Source organism: Moschus berezovskii, chromosome 2 (assembly GCF_049115385.1).
Source record: "Moschus berezovskii isolate FMDL1 chromosome 2, NW_MosBer_1.0, whole genome shotgun sequence".
Taxonomy (NCBI): Eukaryota; Metazoa; Chordata; class Mammalia; order Artiodactyla; family Moschidae; genus Moschus; species Moschus berezovskii.
The window spans coordinates 52,491,401-52,517,305 of NC_142461.1; positions in this window are offsets into that span (position 1 = coordinate 52,491,401).

The following is a 25,905-nucleotide window of genomic DNA, read 5'->3' on the forward strand; positions in this document are numbered from 1 at the left end:
AGAACCTAGAGGTGAGTCCATGGACAGCTGAGATCGCCAGTCCTGTTATGAGACAGTGATGAGATATTATTGTTTTATGTTCCCTGGGAAAGAAAGAAACATCCCCAGCTTGGAACCAAAGAACACCATTGCTTTTGAGAGACTCAGGCTGACCCCCAATGGACATGAAAGGCAACTAACCATCTCTATTTTCTGTGTGCAGCTTTTGAAGAAAGAGTTCCCCTAGAATCTGGCAGTCCAGGAGCACTGCAGTATGAGGTCCCTGTCCCTGAGACCTGAGAACCTTTTGCCAACATTTCCCAAAGACAAGTCATAATTTGTGGATGGCACTGGAAAAACTCTCCTTCAGTTTCAAGTGTAGCCAGATCACTGATTTCTAATGAAGCCATTAACCATCCTGACAGTAGAATCCAGATTTTATTGAGACAACATAAAATCATCTACCAGGGCCCAAATGGTAAAACCCTGGACTAAACCAGGTGGTTTTCAAATTTTGGGGTTTCAGTAACTTTTTATACTCTTAAAAGTACTGAAGATTACAATGTACATTTGTTTACATGAGTCATATCTATCAATATTTACCAGTTTAGAAACTAAAAGTCAAAAACCTTAAAGATATTAATTATAAAATAAAAAATAATAAACCTGTTATATATTAATATAACTGACATTTTTGGGAAAATATATTTTTTCAAGATAAAAAATTGAGAAATCTGGCTTATAGGAAAAGTAGATTCTCATATCTGCTTCTGCATTCACTCTGTTGTTTGGTTGAAGTGCATTAAGAAAATCCAGCTTCATACAAATAAATAGTTGAAAAAAGTATTTTAATAGCCTCTTCAAATTATTTTGGATATTCTTTGATACTACACCCAAACTCAAAAAGTGGTTGTTCCTCAAAGGTTAGTTACAACACAGAATCTGAAACAGATCAATACAATTTTATGCTCTGCTGCTGCTGCTGCTAAGTCATTTCAGTTGTGTCTGACTCTGTGTGACCCCATAGACAGAAGCCCACCAGGCTCCCCTGTCCCTGGGATTCTCCAGGCAAGAACACTGGAGTGGGTTGCCATTTCCTTCTCCAATGTGTGAAAGTGAAAAGTGAAAGTGAAGTCGCTCAGTTGTATCCGACCCTTAGTGACCCCACGGACTGCAGCCTACCAGGCTCCTCCATCCATGGGATTTTCCAGGCAAGAGTACTGGAGTGGCTTGCCATTGCCTCTCTGAATTTTATGCTCAGTTACCCTTAAATCTTTTAGTCTGTTTTGGTCTTTGAATCACCCATAAGTAATTTTATAATATGCACTGATCATTGGGAAAATACTGATTTACTGAGTTATAAAGATCTTTCAAATGCTGACATATTTCATCATACCATATCAAAAAATCATTTCTGTTAATACTACCATCAATATCATTAGAAAATAATATTTAAGTCCTGGGAAGCTGTCAACTCCACAGTGGTGCATATGAGTTATCCAACATCCAAATTTTCACCTGAAAGCTTGAATTTTGTCATTTGCAACAAATATTGTCAGTTAGTTGTTTTCCTTGAAGTGATAGGCTCACTTTGTTCATTTTCAAGAAAAATGCAGGAAAACACCCATATCTGAATAAGGATATTTTGTTTGTCAGTCTTTTAGGTTGTTTTTTTTTTTTTTTTTAAGTATTCCATGAAAAAAGCAGCCATTTTAGCTCACAACTTAAATCATACAATATGAGACTGAAATAATAAAAGCACTTCAGTATGGACCAGAAAACAACAAACTTTATGTGAGAGCCTGGCAGTAAAGAATACAATGACTACTAGTACATTTTGATATCACAGGCACTGATTTGTGCTAAGCAACTGGGAGTATTACACACCATTGCTGTTTTTCACTATCAGTGGAGTGAAAAAGGCAGGAAACATCTTAGCATTTATTAGGGAAACCAACTTTAACCTTGTGAACTTCCTGAAAGAATCACGGGGCCCTCGGGTTTCATAAAACACTGCTGACAAGTCAATGTGGTATTCCATTTCATTTACCAATATATTCTGGAATAGGTATGTGACATAATTCTGGGTCAGTAAGCCAAAGGGGCCTCTGAGATAGGTTTTTCCTTCCAGTAAGACATGTGGAAGTAGAAATTTCCTTTCTGCATTAGGACTTTTATCTACATGGGAAATCTAGCAATAATCTGCTCACAAGGACAAACAGACTGAATTTGGAAAATGGAAAGATGGAAAACATCTGGGCAAAGTGATGTTATTGCTAAATCACTGAATTATTCAATTTTGTTGAACCTTTTACTATATTCAACTTTTGTCCTATCTCTAGAATTCTTATGTGAAGTCATAATTTCCCTTATTGTTTAAATGTCTTTTGACAGGTTTTATGTTCCTTAAAGATGCTGCTACTGCTGCTGCTAAGTCACTTCAGTCGTGTCCGACTCTGTGCGACCCCATAGATGGAAGCCCACCAGGCTCCCCATCCCTGGGATTCTCCAGGCAAGAACACTGGAGTGGGTTGCCATTTCCTTTTTCAATGTGTGAAAGTGAAAAGTGAAAGTGAAGTCACTCAGTCGTGTCCGACCCTTAGCGACCCCATGGACTGCAGCCCACCAGGCTCCTCCATCCATGGGATTTTCCAGGCAAGAGCACTGGAGTGGCTTGCCATTGCCTTCTCCACCTTAAAGATGAAAGCATCTTTATTCATTCATTCATACTTCCTGTCAACCCATCACTATTCAAAAGACCCCAAAAGTATGGTCACTACAGCTTGATACATTCCAAACTCCCTGAAATGAGCAGCAAAACAAAATTATTACAAGCCATTTAACAATAGCTGAAAGAGGCATATCAAGTTGAACAATTTAAATAGCTCACTTATATGGAGGCAGATCAAATACGAGACAATGAATTTTAATAAAATCATGAGAACCATTAAAAGGAAACACTTGGAATCTATCCAAGTATCAAGAAATCAAATGGCACCTTGAGATTATCATACTAAGTGAAGTAAGTCAGACAGCGAAAGGCAAATGTCATATGATATCACTTACATGTGGCATCTAAAAAAAGATACAAGTGAACTTATTTGCAAAGCAGAAACAGTCACACAGACTTAGAGAACAAATTTATGGTTATGGGAGGGGGAAGGGTGGAGGGAGGAATAGATTAGGAGTTTGAGATTGACAAGTACACAGTGCTATATTTAAAACAGATGGCCAATAAGGACCTACTGTATAATATAGAGAATGCTGCTCAATATTCTGTGATAACGTAAATGGGAAAAGAATTTGAAAAAGAATAGATACATGTATATGTATAACTGAATCACTTTGCTAACACAACATTGTTAATCAACTATGTTCCAGTATAAAATAAAAATTAAAAGGAAAATGGCAGCACTATTTACAATAGCTAGAACATGGACGCACCCTAGATGTCCAGTGACAGATGAATGAATAAAGAAGCTGTGGTACGTACATACAATGGAATATTACTTGGCCATAAAAAGGAATGCATTTGAGTTAGTTCAAGTTAGGTGGATGAACCTAGAGCCTATCATACAGAGTGAAGTAAGTCAGAAAGAGAAATATAAATATCATATACTGATGCGTAAATATGGAATCTAGAAAGATGGCAGTGATGAACTTATTTGCAGGGCAGCAATGGAGAAACAGACATAGAGAACAGACCTATGGTCACGGAGGGGAAGAGAGGAGGGAGAGGGTAAGACGTATGGAGAGAGTAACATGGAAACTTACAATACCATATGTAAAACAGATAGCCAATGGGAATTTACTGCATGAATCAGGGAACTCAAACAGGGGCCCTGTGACAATCTAGAAGGGTAGAATGGGGAAGGAAATGGTAGGGAGGTTCGGAGAGAGGGGATATGGATGTACTTGATGGCTTACTCTTGATGTTTGACAGAAAACAACAAAATTCTGTAAAGAGATTATCCTTTCATTAAAAAATGAGTAAAGTGGCAAAAAAAAAATCAAATTTCAAATTGTGTAGTGGACGAATAAGGAAGTAGTCATTATTCTATGTTAACACAGCAAACATATACCGCCGAAATTGAATATGTATTCATGAGTAAGAGATGTAACAATACATTTTTGAATTGCCAGGTTACAGTAAAGAGTTCTTTTCCAGATAAAACAGGCCCATCTTTTGATACCTATGTATGGGTTTGAAGATTTCTAATTCAAATTCTTTAACCTCTGAATCTCAATGTGAGATTCAGAAAGGGAAATACGACGAAGAAATAAAAGAGAAACAAACTGTCTTCTAGAAAGGAAAAATTATTATCACTTTCATTTATTTCTCCTATCTACTTCCCTTCTGTGTGTCAGTGGAAAAGCAGAAATGGCCCACAGCTATTTGTGCCTTGCAAGATCAGAATTCCTGCCTCTGCAAGGAAAATATAGTCTTCCATATAAAGAATGGCTTTAGGGAAATAATTATCTCTCTCTGTAAAAGTCAACATTCAATTCCTCTAAATTATTAATATAACAATTCTATAACTAAAGGACAGAAATATATGTTTGAAACTCAACATTAAGCGCCATTGATTTACTTATGTATTTTAGTTTAAACTAGCTCTGGAATGAGTAGATATTACCACATCAAGATCTATTATTTTAGAAGTTTCAAAATAGAGAAGTGTAATCTTTTTATCACCAAATGAAGTAACAGCCTTTGAATTATAAGTAGCTACAGTAACTCTGCTTTATAAGCATAATTAGTGGTCTTATATATAGTAGCATTCTGCATTTACTGAAGCTTTCCATCCTGTGTCGTAAATATAATCTAGTTGTTTTGTCTTTTACAGCTTATAAACATTGATCATCATACCCATAAAATTTTGCATTGCTTGTTACCTTAGAATGCAGTAAAATTGGGACTTCCCTTGTGGCCCAGTGGTTAAGACTCCGCTGGTTAAGAGTTTCCACGGCAGGGAACACAGGTTTGACCTTTGGTCTGCCTCTTGAGAAACCTGTATGCAGGTCAGGAAGCAACAGTTAGAACTGGACATGGAACAACAGACTGGTTCCAAATAGGAAAAGGAGTACGTCAAGGCTGTATATTGTCACCCTGCTTATTTAACGTATATGCAGAGTACATCATGAGGAACGCTGGGCTGGAGGAAGCACAAGCTGGAATCAAGATTGCCGGGAGAAATATCAATAACCTCAGAAATGCAGACACCACCATTATAGCAGAAAGTGAAGAAGAACTAAAGAGCCTCTTGATGAAAGTGAAAGAGGAGAGTGAAAAAGTTGGCTTAAAGCTCAACATTCAGAAAACGAAGATCATGGCGTCTGGTCCCATCACTTCATGGCAAATAGATGGGGAAACAGTGGAAACAGTGGCTGACTATTTTTCTGGGCTCCAAAATCACTGCAGACGGTGATTGCAGCCATGAAATTGAAAAATGCTTACTCCTTGGAAGGAAAGTTATGACCAACCTAGATAGCATATTAAAAAGCAGAGACATTACTTTGCCAACAAAGGTCCGCCTAGTCAAGGCTATGGTTTTTCCAGTGGTCATGTATGGATGTGAGAGTTGGACTGTGAAGAAAGCTGATCACCGAAGAATTGATGCCTTTGAACTGTGGTGCTGGAGAAGACTCTTGAGAGTCCCTTGGATTGCAAGGATACCCAAGCAGTCCATCCTAAAGGAGATCAGTTCTCGGTGTTTATTGGAAGGACTGATGTTGAAGCTGAAACTCCAGTACTTTGGCCACGTGATGTGAAGAACTAACTCATTTGAAAAGACCTGATGCTGGGAAAGATTGAAGGTAGGAGGAGAAGGAGACGACAGAGGATGAGATGGTTGGATGGCATCATTGACTCAATGGACATGGGTTTGGGTGGACTCCAGGAGTTGGTGATGGACAGGGAGGCCTGGTGTGCTGTGGTTCATGGGGTCGCAAAGAGTCAGACACGACTGAGCGACTGAACTGAACTGAACTGGAAGTAAGATCCCATATACCATGCAGCAATGGCCAAAAGAAAAACAAAATGTAGTAAAATTCATCCTGTGACGATATCAGTATTTTCCCATATTCTTATTGCAAAGAACATAGATATTATACATTGGTAAATACTTTTTTATTTTTCTTTTTCTAGCTGCACCACAGGGCATGGAGATCTTAGTTCCCCTTCCAAGAATTGAACTCAAGCCCCATGTGATGAATCCTAACCACTGGACCACCAGGAAATTCCTATATTAGTAAATATTCTTAATCACTAATTGAGATTTTTTTCAAAAGTTATTTTTCAGAGGTAACTCCAAATCAAAGACCCAGCAAGGATTAGTCTATTTCCATTCAGTAACATATTTTTGAACCACCCTGAAGCACTAACAGAAGACAAGGTATTAACAAGTTTTAAGTAAATTATGATTAAATGTTGTTGATGTTCAGTCACTCAGTCACGTCTGACTCTTTGTGACCCCATGGACTATGGTACACCAGGCTTCCCTATCCTTTACCGTCTCCCAGAGTTTGCTCAAACTCATGTCCATTGAGTTGGTGATGCCATCCAACCATCTCATCCTCTATCATCCTCTTCTCCTCCTGCCTTAAATCTTTCTCAGCATCAGGGTCTTTTCTAATGAGTTGGCTCTTTGCATCAGGTGGCCAAAGTATTGGAGCTTCAGTTTCAGCATCAGTCGTTCCAATAAATATTCAGGACTGATTTCCTTTAGGATGGTTTGGTTTGATCTCCTTGCGGTCCAAGGGACTCTTCAAGAGTCCTCTCCAGCTCCACAGTCGAAAGCATCAGTTCTTCAGTGCTCAGCCTTCTTTATGATCCAACTCTCACATCCGTACATGACTACTGGAAAAACCATACCTTTGACGATACAGACTTTTGTCTGGAAAGTAACATGTCCACTTTTTAATGGTTAAATGAATTGTTAAAAGTTCATCTAACAACTTGCTCTCATTAAGACTCTACATTTCCATTGCAGGGGGAATGGGTTCAATCTCTGATTGTTGGTTGGGCAGCTAAGATCCTGCATGCTGCATGGAGCAGCCAAAAATGTAAAACTAAAATTTAAAGATAAGTTTCTTTAAACTTTGAAGTAATGTTGTATTTTGAGAAAACATCTTTAATTTTTTTTAAAGCATATGCAGAGCTTGGGGCTAAGATATTTTTGGTGTTTTAATTAGAGATTGAATGTTCTAATTGGGGATTCAATTTACCATTTTAAAAATAGATGTCAAGTGAGATAACTTATTCAATAATTTCAGCAGCAGGATGGAAATATCTTTCTTTAAATTGTCCCTTTTAATCAGGTGCTACAGGGGAAATTATTGGTAGCCTTACTAGCATCTGAAAAAAATTATAGATCATTTGTATAAGGGCAAAGCCTTTGTCATAAGATACTCTGGAAAATATTAAGTGAAAGAGTCTCCTCTACCAATCTGAGACTGACATGCTTATTCTGTGGTTCCACAGTTGTGGTTGTATCCAGGCATAGGTGTTAAACTCTCTGGTGTCATCACAGTAATCCAAGGAAAACATACTGGTATAGAAGTAATGTCAAGAGTAGAATCAGATTTGAGATATATCTGGGAGGTAGAATTGATATGATTTGGCTATGCCCCAGATAAGAAAGAATATGTGTAGGTAGGGAAGGTGATCAAGGATAACTTTTGGGTTTCTGGTATGAATAACTGTATAGGAATCTTCTACCATGAGTGAGAAGACTGGAGGAGGGACAGGTGTAGAGGCTGGGGAAGAGGATGAAGACTTAATAGTTGGAGATATTTTAAGTTTGAGATACGTAAAGGACATCAGTGGAGATCTCAAGTGGGTAATGAGATTTCCAGTTCAAGCTCCAAGGAGAAGTGTGAGTGAAAGTTGCTCAGTCATGTCCAACACTTTGCGACCCCATGGACTGCCCATGGAATTCTCTAGGCCAGAATACTGGAGTGGGTAGCCTTTCCCTTCTCCAGGGGATCTTCCCAACCCAGGGATTGAACCCAGGTCTTCCACATTGCAGGTGGATTCCTTACCAGCTGAGCCACAAAGGGAAGTGTGAGGCAGGTAATTAATTTCAAAGTTGTTAGTGTTTAGATGAAACCACAGGGCTAGATAAGGTTGCTCAAAAATAACTGGGTAGAATGTAAAGAAGGCCCAGGACCTCTGCCTGGACAACTTGAGAAACTGTCCTACCCTATTTTTACCTAACTCCTTTCATATTTAGGTCTCTGCCTAATTTTTACTTTTTTAAAAAGACTTCTCTGGACTACTTAATCTACTTTAGGCAACACCACCTGCCCTACCCAATATGTTTTCATCAAAGTTCTTACTACAGATTGCAATGAATTATTTGTGATTATTTATTTTGTATTTGTCTCTACACTAGAATGTATGTTTCATGAATGTATGCTTCAGGGCAGAGGCCATTTGCTTTCATTTGTGTTCCCAATGCCTGGCACATATAAATGCTAAGCATTGAGTAATGGAAGAAAGTGGATGGGAATAACGGGTGAATGTAAGATGAGTCTGTTGGGGTCATAAAAATTTAGCAATCGTTAAAATATAAACCATACATGAAACAACTTAAAGTATTATCACTCCTCTTGAACTTTTCTAAGGAAGAAAATAAACAGCAAAGAATTTAAGCATTTTACTTTATAATTTCCTTCTTTACTGAGGGTCTCTATTGAGGGTCTTATATGTAAATGTTTATGGAGAACTTTGTATGCTCAGAGTACAAACAGTTCATCAACCGTACAAGTGTTCTATCATAAACTCCCAGAGTTTGGGTCCTGTGTTATTCATCTTAATCTCTTCTCCTTAAAGGTTCTCTTATGTATGCTGAATGGCTGATATATGTTTATTGTTCTAATGTATGCTTTAACTGCTACATTGAAACATTTATTTATATGTTTCAATTGTAACTTTATAATAAAGGGGACATGACATTGATTTTGTTCATGTTTTGCTTATCTTGCTCAATAGTCGCATCTTTATAAACATTCCTTATACCAGAAATTCACTTCTAAAGTTTAATAAGTCTGAGAGATTTCTTCCACAAGACACATAATAGACTGTGCATAGAGCAGACAACCACTGGAAGTATGAAGTCTACAAAATTTGATATTGACAACCGTCTGTTCCGATCTGTGGCATCACTAATTTCCTCTACCATCATCAGTGGCTTTTGGCTGTCCCTCAGATTCTCAATGCAGCATCCAGTCATTTGGTATACTATAGGCTGGAGGAGAAGGGGACGACAGAGAAGGAGATGGCTGGATGGCATCACCGACTCTATGGACATGAGTTTGAGTGAACTCCAGGAGTTGGTGATGGACAGGGAGGCCTGGCGTGCTGTGATTCATGGGGTCGCAGAGAGTCAGACACGACTGAGAGACTGAACTGAAACTGAACTGAACTGTGCAGATGTACACTTTCCTTCTTTCAGATTTACTACCTGTCTTGTTTGCAATCCTTTCCTGGTCTTATTTCCTATTATTCAAGAAATGTCCAGTTGTGTTTTTAATTTGTTGTGAAACAAAATTATTCTGATAATTATAGAATGTTAGAATTGGCAAGCCTTTAGTCTCCCTCACTTTTCAGCTATTGATGTAATTAGTTTATTTTCTGGGGCTTGTTAATTTGGGTAATATAATTGCCTTTAGGGTGTGTTGCTAATGGTGGGAAGCTGGTGCTGCTCAAATCACATCAGTAGTCTTCTCTACACAAAATGACATCAACTGGCCACTTATTTAAATGAGTGTCTTCATTGTTTACTCCATTTTAAAACAGAAGGATAGACAGTTATTGAAGTTGTAACTCTTCTGTTTAAATGAATCACAATGGCAGTTATGAGTCATAGAGGATGGTTTGGTTTGGTTTGGTTTTAATGCAGATTTCTAAACCTACTGTTTCAAATGTTTTGAAAGAATGATCAGAATAAATTATCCAGAGTCATAGAAAATTAGAATTAACATATATCCTTGGTTTAAAACTCTCAATTTTTTATATTTTCTATTTCTTAGGCAATAGTTAACCCTTCATTTAATGCAGTAAAGCAGTAACATTTTAAAATATAATTTTAAGGCAATCTTTGAGGTGTCGAGAATTTACTGATGCATCATCATGAATTTATTTCTGCCAAGAAACATAGATTAATGCTTGAAGATAAAAACAGCCAGGGGACATGGGAAGACATTTATGTGCAAGGAGAGGAATTGTATCTCCAGGCTAAAACGATTTATCAATTTTCCTGCCACTAAAACTTGCCAGCCAGTTTGTGAGCCTGAGATACAGATGAGTAACTCTGTATAGAGAACTCTTCTCGATGGGGAAAATGCACTCAGGGAAATTACTACCCATGGATGATATTTTCCCTGACGTCCTCTTCACCCTTATCTGCACTTTGAAAAGTTACTCTCCAACCGACCCTCTCTAACTACCATCTATGCCCTGCAATAGATCTAAATCCTCCCTGAAATTGAGAAGTGGTTTCATTTTTAAAAGGAAGCTCTTTTACTTTCATTTCCTCAGAATTACAGAAGACTTGTTGTTGCTGTTTTTTTGAAGAATTTAAGAAATTATACATATATTAGTAATGTATATTTTGTGGCCATGAAAATAAATACTCGCATTATTTTCTTTTTCATATGTCAAATTAAAATGTTGTTCATTACTTTCTCATCTCAAAGCTTCAGGAACAAAGCCATCAAGAAGGAAATGGTAAATAGCAAAGTAGTCCTCTAAACAGTCAGACCATCAGGACGGAATGAGATTTATTGCTACCAGGTTCTCACTATTTGAATCTTACTGAGACCTTCATATCCCTAAAGGAATCTGATAAATTTTAGGGTTTCTGATCATACAACTACTGTCTCTTGGAAAAAATAAAGAAGACTATGTAACAGAAAATAACAGAGGTTTTTCATCTCAAGATAAAGGAGGTAAGACCAGGGTCTCATTTAGAATTTTTGAGGTCTGGAACTCTGAAAAGATTGTGATTCTTCACGTGTTGTTGTTCAAATAAAGTCAACACCAGACTGTAAAGTGCAAAATACAAAATTTACATGGCATGTAAACTAAGAGTTTCTCTCCAGTTATTTTTTTGTATGGAGAAATTTGGATACTTTATCTTTGTTGAGCTTTCTTCAGTTTTTCACAACCCTGCTTTGCTGGTGTCCACTGAGCAACAGGTCCAGGATGGCCAAAAGATCTTATCTTAGGCATGCATTTTCCATGTTCCTCTCTCCTCGCAGAGCCTTGTATACAATAAGCACCTCATAAACGGCTTGGAAGTGGGGATGAAGAGGGCAGATGAAGCACTGGCTGATTGGAGTTGTTAACAAAATTTTAAATTGCTAATGCCTTATTGGACAAAGATGATGATTATTCTCTAACAGCCACATAAATTGCTAATTTATGAGTATAACATCTAACCTTCCCTCCTCCTGGGTAGGCAATTGCCACATTTTTTATCTTTAGTGCATGGACACAACAGGCCTTCTTTCACATCTGGATACGACTGAAAGGGTCACCAGATTTTGGCTAGTGAATGATCTCCCTAGTAGGTGATCTCTCTTTTATTTTCTTCCAGAGTACACATTTTCAGGAAATGAAAAAGCCTTTATTTTACATTTTAAATCCTCGGTCTAATTTTTCCCAATCTATATATCTATGAGGGTGTATACATGTGCATGTGTGGCAGTTTTGGTTTGTTTGCTTGAGCTTGGATTTTTTGAATGAATGACTAAAACATCTTTACTTTGATAAAATACTTTTGCAATGTTACAAAGTACATTCACAATGTTTTCAGATTCTTTCCTTTCCAAAGCAAGTTTCTGAGAAAAAAACACAGTAGAAATAAAGGTATATAATATAGTTTGTTCATTTTGCCCCATTTAAAATTTGATAATAAGTTGTTTTATAAAGCCAAATGTTTTCTTTTCAGGGCCAGACTTCTTTTTGAAAGCTAAAGCATGCCAGTAATGGGCTGCTTCAAATTTTAGTGATGTAGAGCCAAAATAAAATTATTCCTTAAGACTCTGTATGTGTAGAGTACTGGTTATTTGTTCCACAGTAAATACTTGCTTTAATATGGCCTCTTTTGTTTAAAGAAACGTATACTGAGCCCAAAAGGACACACTGCAAAGTACAAAGATGCATCATTAAGAAGCAATCTAGGGCTTCCCTGATGTCTCAATGGTAAAGAATCCACCTGCCAATGAAGATGTCGGTTCGATCCCTGGTCTGGGAAGATTCCGCATGCCAAGGAGCAACTAAGCCCGTGGGCCATAACTATTGAGTCTGGGCTCGAGAGCTGGGAATCGCAACCACTGAGTCCACGTGCCGCAACTACTGAAGCCCAGGGACCCTAAAGCCAGTGCTGCACAGCGAGAGAAGCCAGCATAAGAAGAAGCCTGTATACTGCAACTAGGGAGTGGCCCCCCCTCTCCACAACTAGAGAAAAACCCACGTAGCAACAAAGACCAGCATAGCCAAAAATAAATAAAATTATTTTAAAAAATAAGCAATCTATTTAGGTAAATAATACTGGGCAAGGTTGGAGTGGTGGGGGGTGAGGGGAAGGCAAGGAAACTGTATTCTTATAAAAACTTCTAAGGTCACTAAGGCAATTCTAAACAGAAATATTAACATTTACATATTACAACTTGCACTTAGGACAAAAGTCTGATTATCGATGGAACAGAACACTCAAATTCAATTATGTCAAGAAAACACATGTCCTTATATAATCTGACAGAACAGCCCTGAATACAATACTTCTTTATTAAGTGGATTTCAAACTCTACCTGAAAGTGACATCATTTATTAACACACAAACTTTCACCTTTAATTCCTTGGATCTCTCTCTGTTATGTCTTCTGGGCTCAGCTGATTTAGCCTTCCTAATTAATCTCTGCTATTATCCTTCTCGGCTTCCCTGGTGGCTTCGACGGTGAAGTGTCTGCACGCAATGCTGGAGACCTGGGTTCAATCCCAGGGTTGGAAAGATCCCCTGGAGAAGGAAATGGCAACCCACTCCAGTACTCTTGCCTGGGAAATCCCGTGGACGGAGGAGCCTGGTGGGCCACAGTCCACGGGGTTGCAGAGTCGGACACGACTGGGTGACTTCACTTTCACCACTTTCATTGTCCTTCTTGCCAGTTTCTCACACTCAGGGGTCATCAATGACATCCAAACTGTTTTTTGGCTTTTATTTACAAGTTACTTTGTCACATTCACCACAACTTCTCTTTCAAACACTTGAGTTCTCTTTAAACCCTCTGTCCTTAAAAATATCCCCTTGATCTGTGTCTGGGAAGCAGGGCTGACTAGTAACCATTTTGGTGATGTCATATAACTGCTTCGAATTGGAAAAATTTACTTTAGTAGGTCTGCTTAACCCAAAACAATTCTAGGAATGTTTGGAATGCTTGAACTTTAGAGGAAAAATCTAATTCACTTGTTTTCTAATACAGTGCACTAATAGTGAGAACCAATGTGACATACATAAGTACAGTTTTGGAACCAGATAAATTTGAGTTTGAATGCCAGCACTGCCATTTTCTAAGTAGGGAAAATTATTATCTGAGCCTCAGGTTTTTCTTCTGTAAAATATTCCTTACATTGCAAAATGTCTATGAAGATTTAACAGGATAATGTTTATTAAGCACCTAGCATATTTTACTATGCTTGGGAAATTGATCATTGGATTTATTATGGTCATAAATAATTGTTCTATAAAAACACAATTTGAGGATTTTTGGATCCCTCCCCTTACATTTTATGTTCTTGAAGAGTCATCAAAGTTTGCCTATTTATGCACAGTTAAAAAATCCACCTGTTAATCTCTGTCGTTTCCAAGCCAAACTCGGTTCCAGTGCTAGGTCGCTTCCTACTTTCTGCTACAAATTTATTCTGGTTAGTTTGCACGTCTCTGAATGCTGGAGAGTTTACTTGTAAAATGATCTTTTTGATCTCACTGACACTACAACTTTCTCTTTAATCCTACCTTCTGCTACTGCCAGGCCCTCTAATTGGAGAATTGGATCAAGTGATATAGGGATGCTTCAAAGCATCTGTAAACAAAAATTATGGGGGGAATATGTCTTTCTGTCCTACAGGTAACTTCTAAATCAGCATGGCTGACTTCAATATGGCTGACTTCTGCAAAGATGGAAACAATCCTGTGCTCCTACATTGAGTTCAGTACCAAGGACACTAACTCCATCAAATACTATCTTCCAAGAAATCAAAGAACTCACAATCCATATGGCAATCAATTTCCAATTCTAAATATGCCTGTAAAAAACACTCAGCTAATTTCTAAACATGTATTCTGGTAGCAGCTTTCCTTCCAAGTATTTTGCATTACTAAGCATCTAAAAATACATACCTATATGTATTACATAAACAGAGTACCTACACGATGTATATTCTGATTTTGCCTATCTGAGCAATTAAAATTTACTCTTTATTAAAATAAATCTTCAAAAACCACCATCTTTTGTCACATTCACGGGTGACAGTCAAACAGCAGATAGTCAAAAGGAAATAAGGAAGCCCAGTGAATAAATTATGTCTTGAATGATTCTGAGACAAATTAAAACTACAGACAGTCTGTGTTCTATTTGAAAAATATTAAATCCAGACTCTTGAATTTTCTGCTTATTTTTGGAGCAGTGGATCCCCAAGTGCCCTGCACTGACCGATGAGATACCAGACTCAGGCAGGAATTTGGAAGAAATCAGAGGGAGGATCTAGGAAGGGGGAACTATGACAAAAGATAGCTTTTAAAGAAAGTGGGTTTTAGAGGTAAGCAGCTAGTTGCTCAGTACCTGATACAGGGCCCTACTTTACCAGCTTTGGATACATTCTTTCTTCTCTTTTGTTCACTCTCTGCCCATTCTTAGCATGCAAAATAATGTCTTATGTGTATCATTTAAAAATATCACAGAATAAATAAGTGGCTCTTCAAGGGGCCCTGATGGTGGAGATGGTCTTCTAGAATAGGCATCTTATGGCAGCAACTTGCACAAGATTTGTGCTGCATTTTTGCTGACAGGATCAGGAACTATATTCTTAAGTAAAGTTATCTGCTAAATAGAGGATTTCCCATGTAGCTCTCCATGCTTTAAAGACTCATAGACAGAAGATTTCACAACCTCCAGATAACTCGTACTGCTGCTGCTGCTGCTAAGTCACTTCAGTCGTGTCCGACTCTGTGTGACCCCATAGACAGAAGCCCACCAGGCTCCCCCGTCCCTGGGATTCTCCAGGCAAGAACACTGGAGTGGGTTGCCATTTCCTTCTCCAATGTGTGAAAGTGAAAAGTGAAAATGAAGTCGCTCAGTCGTGTCCGACCCTTAGCGACCCCACGGACTGCAGCCTACCAGGCTCCTCCATCCATGGGATTTTCTAGGCAACAGTACTGGAGTGGCTTGCCATTGCCTTTACTAAATGTAATTGTCATCTAATACTTAACCTTCATCTCAGAAAGTTTTGCCCCATTATCTCATGCATATCAATTTACAATTTACTCCTTTTCTGAACTCTAGGCAAATACTTATTTCTTCAGTGGCTTCATCTGTTGTGAATAGAGTCACCATTTGTTCTCCTCTTCTCCAAGCCAACTCAAGTACATTTCATGCCTCAGCTATTATTTCTAACCTTTTAATTATCTTTCTTGCTCTTTGAATGTTCACCAGGATTTTAGTGCCTCAAGTCCTGGAGCCTAAGCTCAGATATAATATGCTGGGACTGGCAAGTGGAACTAAGGCTAAATTATTATCGTTAAGACCGCCTCATGCTTCTTGTTACAGTTTATGTAGACTTGTATCAGCTTTTGTTGTTCTTATTATTACATGCTCTATTTGCAAGTCTATCTTTTCTCACAATTTCAGAGGAAGTCATCTTTTATACTGGGAATTCATAGACATAATTGGTCATTCTCTAGCATTTCTATATGTAATTTCTTTCCTCAAGTAATTACCTTGTATGAATCAACTTTAAATTTTATATTTATTCCTGCTGCTGCTGCTAAGTCACGTCAGTCATGTCCGACTCTGTGCGACCCCATAGACGACAGCCTACCAGGCTCCCCCATCCCTGGGATTCTCCAGGCAAGAACACTGGGTTGCCATTTCCTCTGTCCATGGGAGTCATAAATACATCATAATCTTTGCCCAGTGGCAGGTAAATGCAAAGAATTCAAATATAGTGTTGTTTAGTCACTAAGTCATGTCTGACTCTTGCAACCCCATGGACTGCAGCCCACGCCATGGACTGCAGCCCACAGGTTACTTCTGTCCATGGGATTTCCCAGGCAGGAATACTGTAGTGGGTTGTTATTTCCTCCTCCAGGGGATCTTCCCAACCAAGGGATGGAACCCGCCTCTCCTGCATTGACAGGAAGATTCTTTACCACTGAGCCACCAGGGAAGCCCCTCAAATACAGTACTGATATCTAAAAGCTTAAAATCAAACTCATTCGTTTTATTGTCTTTTCCTCCCTAAATATATTCCTCCTCTTAAGTTCTCTGATTAGGTCTCAGTACCACTACAAGTTTGCCTAAGGTTGAGAGATCAATAATTTTTTTTTTTTTCTATCTTCTCTTTCATTATGTACAACTAATTGGTTTCCAAGTTCTGCTGAGTTTATCTCTTAAATATGGCCCTTCCTTTCTATTTCACTCCACTACCCAAGTTCAGGTATTCAACATCTCTGGATTAGACTACTATAGTTTTTGACTTCTCTCTTCTAATCCGTTGTTCCCTCCTTTCTCAAAGCATTTATCAAGTCATTTTTTTCCTTAAAAAATCACAGTCTCCATTGTTTAATATGTATCTCCTGCCTTTTCAGCCCCTCTTTTGCCACTTCTTTTCCTCCTCTATTTCTCCCAAATCAAATCCAACAAGGTAAAAGCAAACAACTAACAAAAATGCACAACACTATAAACAAATGCAAAAGACTAATAGATATTAGTATTCACATTCAAAAAGTGAAACTATAAAGAGCCTTTAAAAATCAGTAAGAAAATTACTAAACAACTGAATATAAAAATGATAATCAATAAGAAGACAAGTTTACAGAAAAATATATATAAACAGCTCTTAAACATAAGCTGTTCAGTCATGAGAGAAATTCAAATTAAAACTATTAAGATATCACTTTTACCTGTTAGATCTGAAAAACATTGAAAAGTTTGATAACATACTGAGAGGTGGTAGGGAAAAGATGTCGTATATATTTCTGGTAAGAATGTACAATGATACATTACTTATGAAATGCAATCTAACAATATCTCTCAAAATCACACATGCATATGCTCATGAATCAACAATTTCTCTTTGGATCAATGATCTTATAGATAAACTTTCCTGTGTGAAAAATATCTAGATTACGAGGTTATTCACTGTGGCATTGTTTGCAATAATAAAATATTGCAAGCAACGCAACTATTGGGGATATACTTAACACATGCACACAATATAATAATGTTCAGTTTAAAAACAAGTGTTTTCTTATGAAAACTAAAGAAGCTCTCTCTGTACTGAAATGAGAAGAAATATAGAGGAAAATTGTTAAGGGGGAAAAAGCATAGTTCACAGATGAAAACACAGTGCTTAATGTACATTTGTTTGAACATGCTTAAGGAGAAGACTGAAAAGATTCACTGGACACTAATAATAGTTGGCACTTCTCGGGGGACTTGAGTGGGCAGAGGATGGGGTAGTAAGATTTTTCAGTTGAAAATAATGCAACTTATTTTAAAAAATCATACAAATGCTAGTTTTCTTTCTCTGAAATGTTATTTACTCTCATTCCCCACCTCTACCTGGACATGTGTCAGGACTTAATCATTTCCTCCAAAAGACATTCTTTCTAATCTGGAAAAGTTCAGATTCCCTCAAGTCTCAGCTGAACTCTTATGTTAGTTTTTGCAAATTACTTGTGGATATCTGTCATCCTCATTTGACTGTGAAGCTCTAGAAGCAGAGAGGAATGCATCGGCTTCTACTTGTCTCACCAAAGCCTGGGCTGCTTGGCACATCAGCTCATGAATGTTTGTTGAGTGAAGACATGTGTGCTCAGGGCACTGTGTGGGGGTGTGGGTGGAGGGGTCCTGCTTGGGAAACCACAGGGAAAGATAAAAGGGGTGAGACAATGTCTGCCTTTAGGTCGCTTATCAACTAGGGAGGTAGATAAACACCCGTGTAATTATAAGGCAGAAAGCGGTCATTGCCTTAGGAGTTACAAATTTAGTTATATGAGACTTAGAGCAAGGTGACTGCAAGAAGAAATTTTTTTAATGTGTTATATATCTGAAAAATGCAGTAATATTTGCAAAGGGGTTTTGAAAAACCTATGTGGTTTCTTCAAGAAAGGGCAGGTTTTTAATGTGGAAAATCAAATATGTACAGGGGTCAGGCAGCTGAGCCATGTCAGTGAATGGATTGCCAAGTGGAAACTGATTAAAAACAAGATCTAGAGGTATATTAGCTTGGCTGGATACTAGCACCACTTGGGAGATTAAAAAAAAAAAATCCTTATGCTAAGACCATAACACAGGTCAATTCACAGGGGTAAGGAAAGGGATAGGAGGATAAAAATGGAGAAGAAACCCAGTCATCTGCAGTTTTAAGAAACTGCCCAGGTAACAATAATGTAGACCAAGACAGATCTCATTACCAGTGACTTGTTAAAAATGCAGAATTCTAGCCCCACCCTGGATTTACAGAATCCGAATCCTAACTGTGACGATACCTCCAGTGCTTCTGGTACACTCTGGCAAGTTCAAGAAGCTCTGCTCTAAACAACTTTGTCCTTTTCCAAGGGAATGAATGACCATTCATTAAGTAGTATCAGCATTTCCCAGAGGGCATGCATGTTCTAGTTGTCAATGTTCTAATTTTGCCAGTTATGCTGCTACTGCTGGCAACAACTCAAATAACTGAGATCAGGTGGAAGCCGTCAAAAAGTGACTGTATCCTACCAAGTGGCTAGAGAGGGGATAGTGAATTAGCAGGGTTTGTCTAAGGCTTATATTGTTCTAAGGCAGAAGTTTTTTAATGTCGATTTTTGGTAGTTACTTAAATTTTTTTTTGAGCTGTTAAACCGTCCTAGTCAACAACACTGTGTGTGCGACAAAGTTCAATGTGAAACTCTGCTCTCATTTAGGTGGGCAGGATTTTGGAGTACCACCAGCTCAGCAACTGTCCTTCCGCGTCTCCCTGAAGCAAAATTTTAAGGATAAGATGAAAAGAAAACGAGGAAGGTTTGCAGGGCTTGGAATGCTAGAGGAAAACTTATTTACTTAATTTGAACAATTTCAAGTCACCATATTTTCTAAGTGAGGCTTATAACTGCAATACAAACAAAAAAGAAAACTCACTCCCTCATGATCTGTTAGGAATATAACTGGCATAAAAGAAAGTTGAAAACTTTTATCCAACAAATGCTTATCAAGCTCCTACTATGAATCAAGTGCTATTCCAAGTCCTTTAATTTCATTCCTTTGGTGGTAATCCTAGTCAGCCAGCCTCCTGGAAAACTGATGTCACTGTTCCTAAAATGAACAATCTCAGAAGATAAAAGTGTGAATGAGTCAGATCAGCCTGTGGCTCCAGCTGGACGCTGTGAGCAGCTCAGGAGCCTGTCTGAATATCAAGAACCACTGAGGCTGGGGAACAAACACAGGGAGGGGAGTAATTCAGAACTGGTTCCCACACACCTCAGCTCTCAACTTCGCTACGGAGTTTCACTACAGTTTTAAAATTCTAAATAGCAATACTAGGACATGACTTTCAAAGAATAATATCAGCAACTCTTTTTTTCTTACGTGGGATTTTAGTTCCCTGGGGTTTCCCAGGTGACCCGGTGGTAAAGAATCTGCCTGCCAGTGCAGGAGACACAAGAGAGACTATGGTTCAATCCCTGTGTTGGGAAGATCCTCTGGAGTAGGAAATGGCAACCCGCTCCAGTATTCTTGCCTGGGAAATCCCAAGGACAGAGGAGCCTGACAGGCTAGAGTTCATGGGGTTGCAGAGTCAGACAAGACTGAGCACTATTCCTTCCTTCCTTAGTTCCTTGACCAGAGATCGAACCTGAGCCCCCTGTGTTGGGAGCACTGAATCTTAACCACTGGATTATCAGGAAAGTCTCTCAGCAACTCTTATGTTATTCTTTTATAATTTTTTTTAAGTTGTTGCATTGTCTAACATCTTTATCTACCTCTGCTGAAATATGTAAAAGTCACTCCATAGATAAATGTACAGAGTGACTGCAAATGAAAAAATCAGTCAAAACCTTAATCTATTGAATCTCCACTATGCTAAAACATGCATATTTCTGAAACAGTAGATATTTTTATAAACAATTCATAAGAACAAAAATAAAAAGCTTCACAAAATGAGTTTCCATTAGTTTTCCAGTTGTTGTTTCTTTTTAAGAAATTTCTCAGCACTTTCAAAACTTTAAAAGCTCAAAGAATATAATCACTGAGAACAGTTATATTATCCCTTTATTATTTTAAGTGTTAGCAGCTCAGTCGTGTCCGTCTCTTTGCAGCCCCATGGACAGTAGCCCACCAGGCTCCTCTGTCCATGGAATTCTTCAGGCAAGAATACTGGAGTGGGTAGCCATTCCCTTCTCCAGAGGATCTTTCCAACTCAGGATTGAACCCATTATTATTTTAGAGCATGCATTTATTTTGTATTATTTTGATACTGAACTCATTTGTTTTTAAGATGTGCACTGAGCATAGTAACAAAAAAGCAAAAAAAAAAAAAAAAGAGAGAGAGAGAAAGAGAAAGAATGCAATGCAATGTATCAGACAAGCCACCAAAAGCAGAAGGAAAAGGGAGAAAAAGTCTCCTTCTGAGCTAAGTAGAAAGAGAAAAAAGGACTATCATTAAGGCATAAGAAAGGCATCTCTGAAGAAGGAATAAATATCTTCCCAGCAGTGAGCTGGGGGCTGTCGACTACGGTAGCAGAATAGAAGGGTACTGGGTGAGAAAGCATACTCCTCAAAGCCCCTGTGAAAAGAACTTCACTGTAAAAGAATAAATCAATCCACTTACAGGGCATGCTTAACTTCACCTGTTGGGAGGTAAATTCAGTTTCTTTCTCCTTCTTTGAATGAACTGGGAAGGCTTCCGTTTTGCCTTCGGCCTCCCACCACAGGAATGTGTGCTATCTGCATGGTGGTTTTGAAACCCATAGCTCTTAAAGGAGCTGTATCAACAGGTTTTTCCTCCTTAACACTGAGTCAATTGTAAATGTTGAATGGGAATCTTGAACAAACTGAACAGGAATTTAAAACCAGCTCTCTCGCCAAAGTGTTTTTTTTAATAGAATCACAATTTATATTTTTATCACTTCAGCCTTTTTGGATCCAGAACTACAGAACTAACAAAGGACTGTTTCCTGACAGCTTAATACAAAGGGAAGCCTGAAAGCTGGCCTTGTTGTGTTAGTTGGGACAGAGAACTCTTTCCCAGATGGAAAGAGTTCTGCTAATGTGGTTCTTAAAGATGACACAGGAGACTCAAAAATGTCCTTCGAAGCAATGCAAAAATTGCCAAGCTTTTAATATATTTATCTAATGTAGTTCTATGTCCATTGCCTTTCACCCAAATACTTTTCTCTTAACTTTGGCCTGCATACTTTCCATTCTGTCTTTAAATGAAACTGTTTCCAAAGGTGAGGCAAAACACTCAAAGTTTGACTCATCCAGCCCTACATGCTGGTGGCCAATGTCACAGGCAAATTCTAAGCACATTTTAAATTTTTACCCATGATTGCTAAATCCCGAGATTAACAAGTTTTTCTTGTTGCTGTTTTGCTTTTGTCTTTTTTTTTCTTAGGTTAACTCTTTTTGATTAAAGAGTTGGTGTCCAGAATTTGGCTTGCCATGTTTGCACAGCCATTTGTTACTGTTTTCATATAATTTGCAATTTATTCTACAGTACCAAGTGGCTCTCTTAAGAGGTTCCATGGCTTACTACAATACGATTTCTCATGAAAACTCTCAAGCTTCATTTGGCATGAACTTCATTGAAAATGACTATAATCTGATTTCAAACACTGAATATGTATATTTCCTCATAACTGCACAAGAATAAGATTAAAAATAAGCCAACATTCCCAAAATGAAGACACAATTAAGAACTATCCTTAATGATAGGAAGCTCTCTGTAATAAGAAAAAATTGTTGAAAATTAATTTGCTAATTACCATGCACTGATTATTTTAACTGACCAGTTTCTAAAATGATCTGTATATAAAATTTTAAAAGGGATGGTGTTTAGGTAATTGTTTAGATAACTTATTAATGTAGTAGATTCTAGGGCTCAAAGGAACCGATTTGAACATCTGATGACTTTTCACATTTGAGGAAGCAAGATTAAGCAACAACAAAAGTGGAAAAATCTGGGGGGAAGCGGAATAAGGAATCAAAAGATAAAAAGTCAGCAATAAAGCTTCATAAAACAGTGACTAACTACATTTCACTGTTTTTCTCAGTCTCCCTGGGATTTTGTTTGTTTAAATGTTTGGACTCTTCATGAAGTTAAAAAATAAAAAAATTTAAAAAACCTTTTAGGAAAAATACTCAGTCAACTAACCTTCCTAGTGAATCTGACTCTGGAAATTGCACTTGACACTATGACTTTATCACATCTTAAAGGGATATGTCAAAGCTCTTTAAATCATTTCCAGAGGGCATGGATTATCTCCAAGAGTGAGGTAAAGATGTCTGTAATCATGTAAGCATTACTTTTTTAGCCACTGCAAATTATGATGATCAAATACCTCTATAAACTGGAAATTATTAGTTTAAGTTTTATACTGACATGCCTACACATTTCCTTCCTTCCTCCTTTTCTTTCTTTCTTCCTCCCTCCCTACCTCCCTATTTATTTATTTTTTTCCTTTTGAGTTATGGTACCAAAGTAACCCAAAGAATGAACCTGGAACAAGAGTAACTGGTGCCTGTAAATCCTCTCCACAATTCTACTCAACACTATCCTACAGAGAAGGGGCCTGGAGAAAATTAAGAATCCACAGTGGAGATGCTCATGGCAACTTTACTAAAAACAGCCAAATAATGGAAACAACACAAATATTCATCAACAGGGAAGGATAAATTGTATATTCACACAATGGAATACTATAAATCAAAAGAACAAATTATTGATATATAAAACAATATATATGAACCTCATTGACTTAATTTTGCTCAAAATAAACCATATACTAAGAAAGTACAGTTGTAGTTTCATTCCTAGGAAATTCAAAATCAGGCAAAATTTAGAAGTTCAAAGAATGTTTATCACGGAGGAGTTATTGATTGGGAAGTGACTCAGGGAGCCTTCCATGAGTGATAAAAACATCCTAAGGTCCTGTTCTGCTTGAAGTATACAGATACAGCAATGTGGAAAAATTCACTGAGTCACACACTTAAGATTTGTACACTTTATGTATGTTATTTGAATTTAAATTTTCTTAAATGAAATTTAAAGAAAATTCACAATGCAGAAAGGAAAAACAAGCTAGAAAGCCTCTACCAAAATATCAACAGGGTCAACAAAAGTGAGAGATAGTCTCATTTTGAAAAATATATAAAAATTTCCTTTCACCCAGGGTTTTCCTTTTTGAAACTGAAACTGAAGTCACTCAGTCATGTCCGACTCTTTGTGACCCCATGCACTGTAGCCTACGAGGCTCCTCCATCCATGGAGTTTTCTTTTTTAACATTCCCTAAATCACTGTGTATGTGTCAGTGTTTGCTGACACACAGTATGTATATGACTCTTTGCTACCCCATGGACTATAGCCCATCAAGCTCCTCTGTCCATGGGATTTTCCAGACAAGAATACTGAGTACTTTTGGGTTTCCATTTCCTTCTCCAGGGGATCTTCCCCACCCAGGGACTGAACCTGGATCTCTTGCATTGCAGGCAGATTCTTTACCATCTGAGCCACCAGGGAAGCCCAAAAGTGTCTGGACTTAATAACCACAGTGCTTCTCATTACATCTTTCTACAGCTACCCCTCACTACCCCAGGACTTATAGTTTTTTCCTGCTGTGTGCTGTGCTTAGTCTCTCAGTCATGTCTGACTCTTTGCGACCCCATGGACTGTAGTCCACCAGGCTTCTCTGCCATGGAGATTCTCCAGGCAAGAATACTGAAGTGGGTTGCCATGCCCTCCTCCAGGGATCTTCCCAACCCATGGATTGAACTCAGGTCTCCCACATTGCAGGTGGATGTAGAAAGAGGAGAATTAAAGAATGACAAAGTCTTCCCCCTAGACTAGTAGGGTTTGAGGACTTTGGTTAAGTTTCAGGATTTCTTAATTAGGGACACCTTTCTTTCTTCTCAATCATTATGGCAAGTATCTTAATTCTCTTTTGAGGGAGATCGTCATAAAGAGTGACCAGGAGGACAAAAAAGAAGTCGACTCTCTGGGTTTCAGACACACAATTAAAGTTTGGCCTTAAGTTTACTTCCCTTATGGTTCAATAGAATTCAATAAAATGGGAAAGGAGGGAGAGCTGTCCAGGAATGAAAAGACTTCTTTTTGTGTTCTCTGTGAAAAGCGACACAATGGATCTGGTATGTTGGGACCAGAAGGGTGAGAAGCCCCAATATATATTTCTAGTCAAACTCTATTGATATAATTTATGTGCCCCCCAGGTCCCCCTTTTTTTCTAAATAGAACACTGGGAAAACAAATCCATATCTCCTTAGCCACATTTCCCCAGGAATTTTAGAAACACAATATTTTTCTTCTGTTCTTCTCCCTGGGGGCACTCCCAACCCTGGCAGACCATTTCTAACAGTGGAGGCTGTGACTAGGGTGATGATGTGTGAGGGTTGTGGTAGGGCTCTTGAGCTTCAGGTTCTTGCATTCCAATATGGTCTTTGAATTTGAAACAACTGGATTGCTGCCTCATTCACTACCCAAAGTACAGCCAGTTACAACCTGGCTGCATTTATGAAATTATTTTAAAATCCTGGACCAAAATTAATGGAGGAAATTATGGACAATGATCAAACTGAGCATTTAAATAACATGTATGGGGGTGGAGGAGGCTAAAAATGTAGGGCTTATCTATGGTGATGGGATTCCCAAGTGGCTCAGTGGTAAAGAATTCACCTGCCAATGCAGGAAGGAGATGTGGGTTAGATTCCTGGATGGGGAAGATCCCCTGGAGGAGGAAATGACAACTCACTCCAGTATTCTTGTCTGAGGAGTCCCATGAACAGAGGAGCCTGGTGGTTCATGGGGTCACAAAGAATTGCACATGACTTGCTGACTGAGTACATCTATGGTGATAGATATTTTATATGCATTATTATTACACAACATTTTTGATACCTCTGTAAGCTAAAAATTAGCATCCCCATTTTATAAGTGGAAATCTCAGCCTTCAATAAACAAAAGTCCTAAGTGTGCATAGCTGAGGTTCAAGCCCAGGTTCATCAGACTTCAAAATCCTTTTACCTCCTGACCTCTCAGGAGAGGTGCCTTACTCAATACATGCAAAACTTAATTAATCTTTCATCCTATGAAAAGAATATAAATTGTAAATTAAATCAGCTAGAATAGATGGCAATCTCCTTGAGGGCAAAGACTGATGACTCATCTTTACTGTGACATAGAATAATACCTCAATGTGTTAGGTGAATACTTCGAAATAGGTGCACATGAGATAGATGTTGATTTTCTCTGTTACACACACACACACACGTAAGCATCTACAAAATTGTTATTATGGATTCAAATAACTGCATAAAAAATAAAATTTACTCATTTAAGTAAAAAGTGAAGCTAGTAAAAAGGATGGTTAAATGCCAAGTAAGATAACAAAAAGAACTTTAAAGCTCACATATTGAATTACATTTGCTGG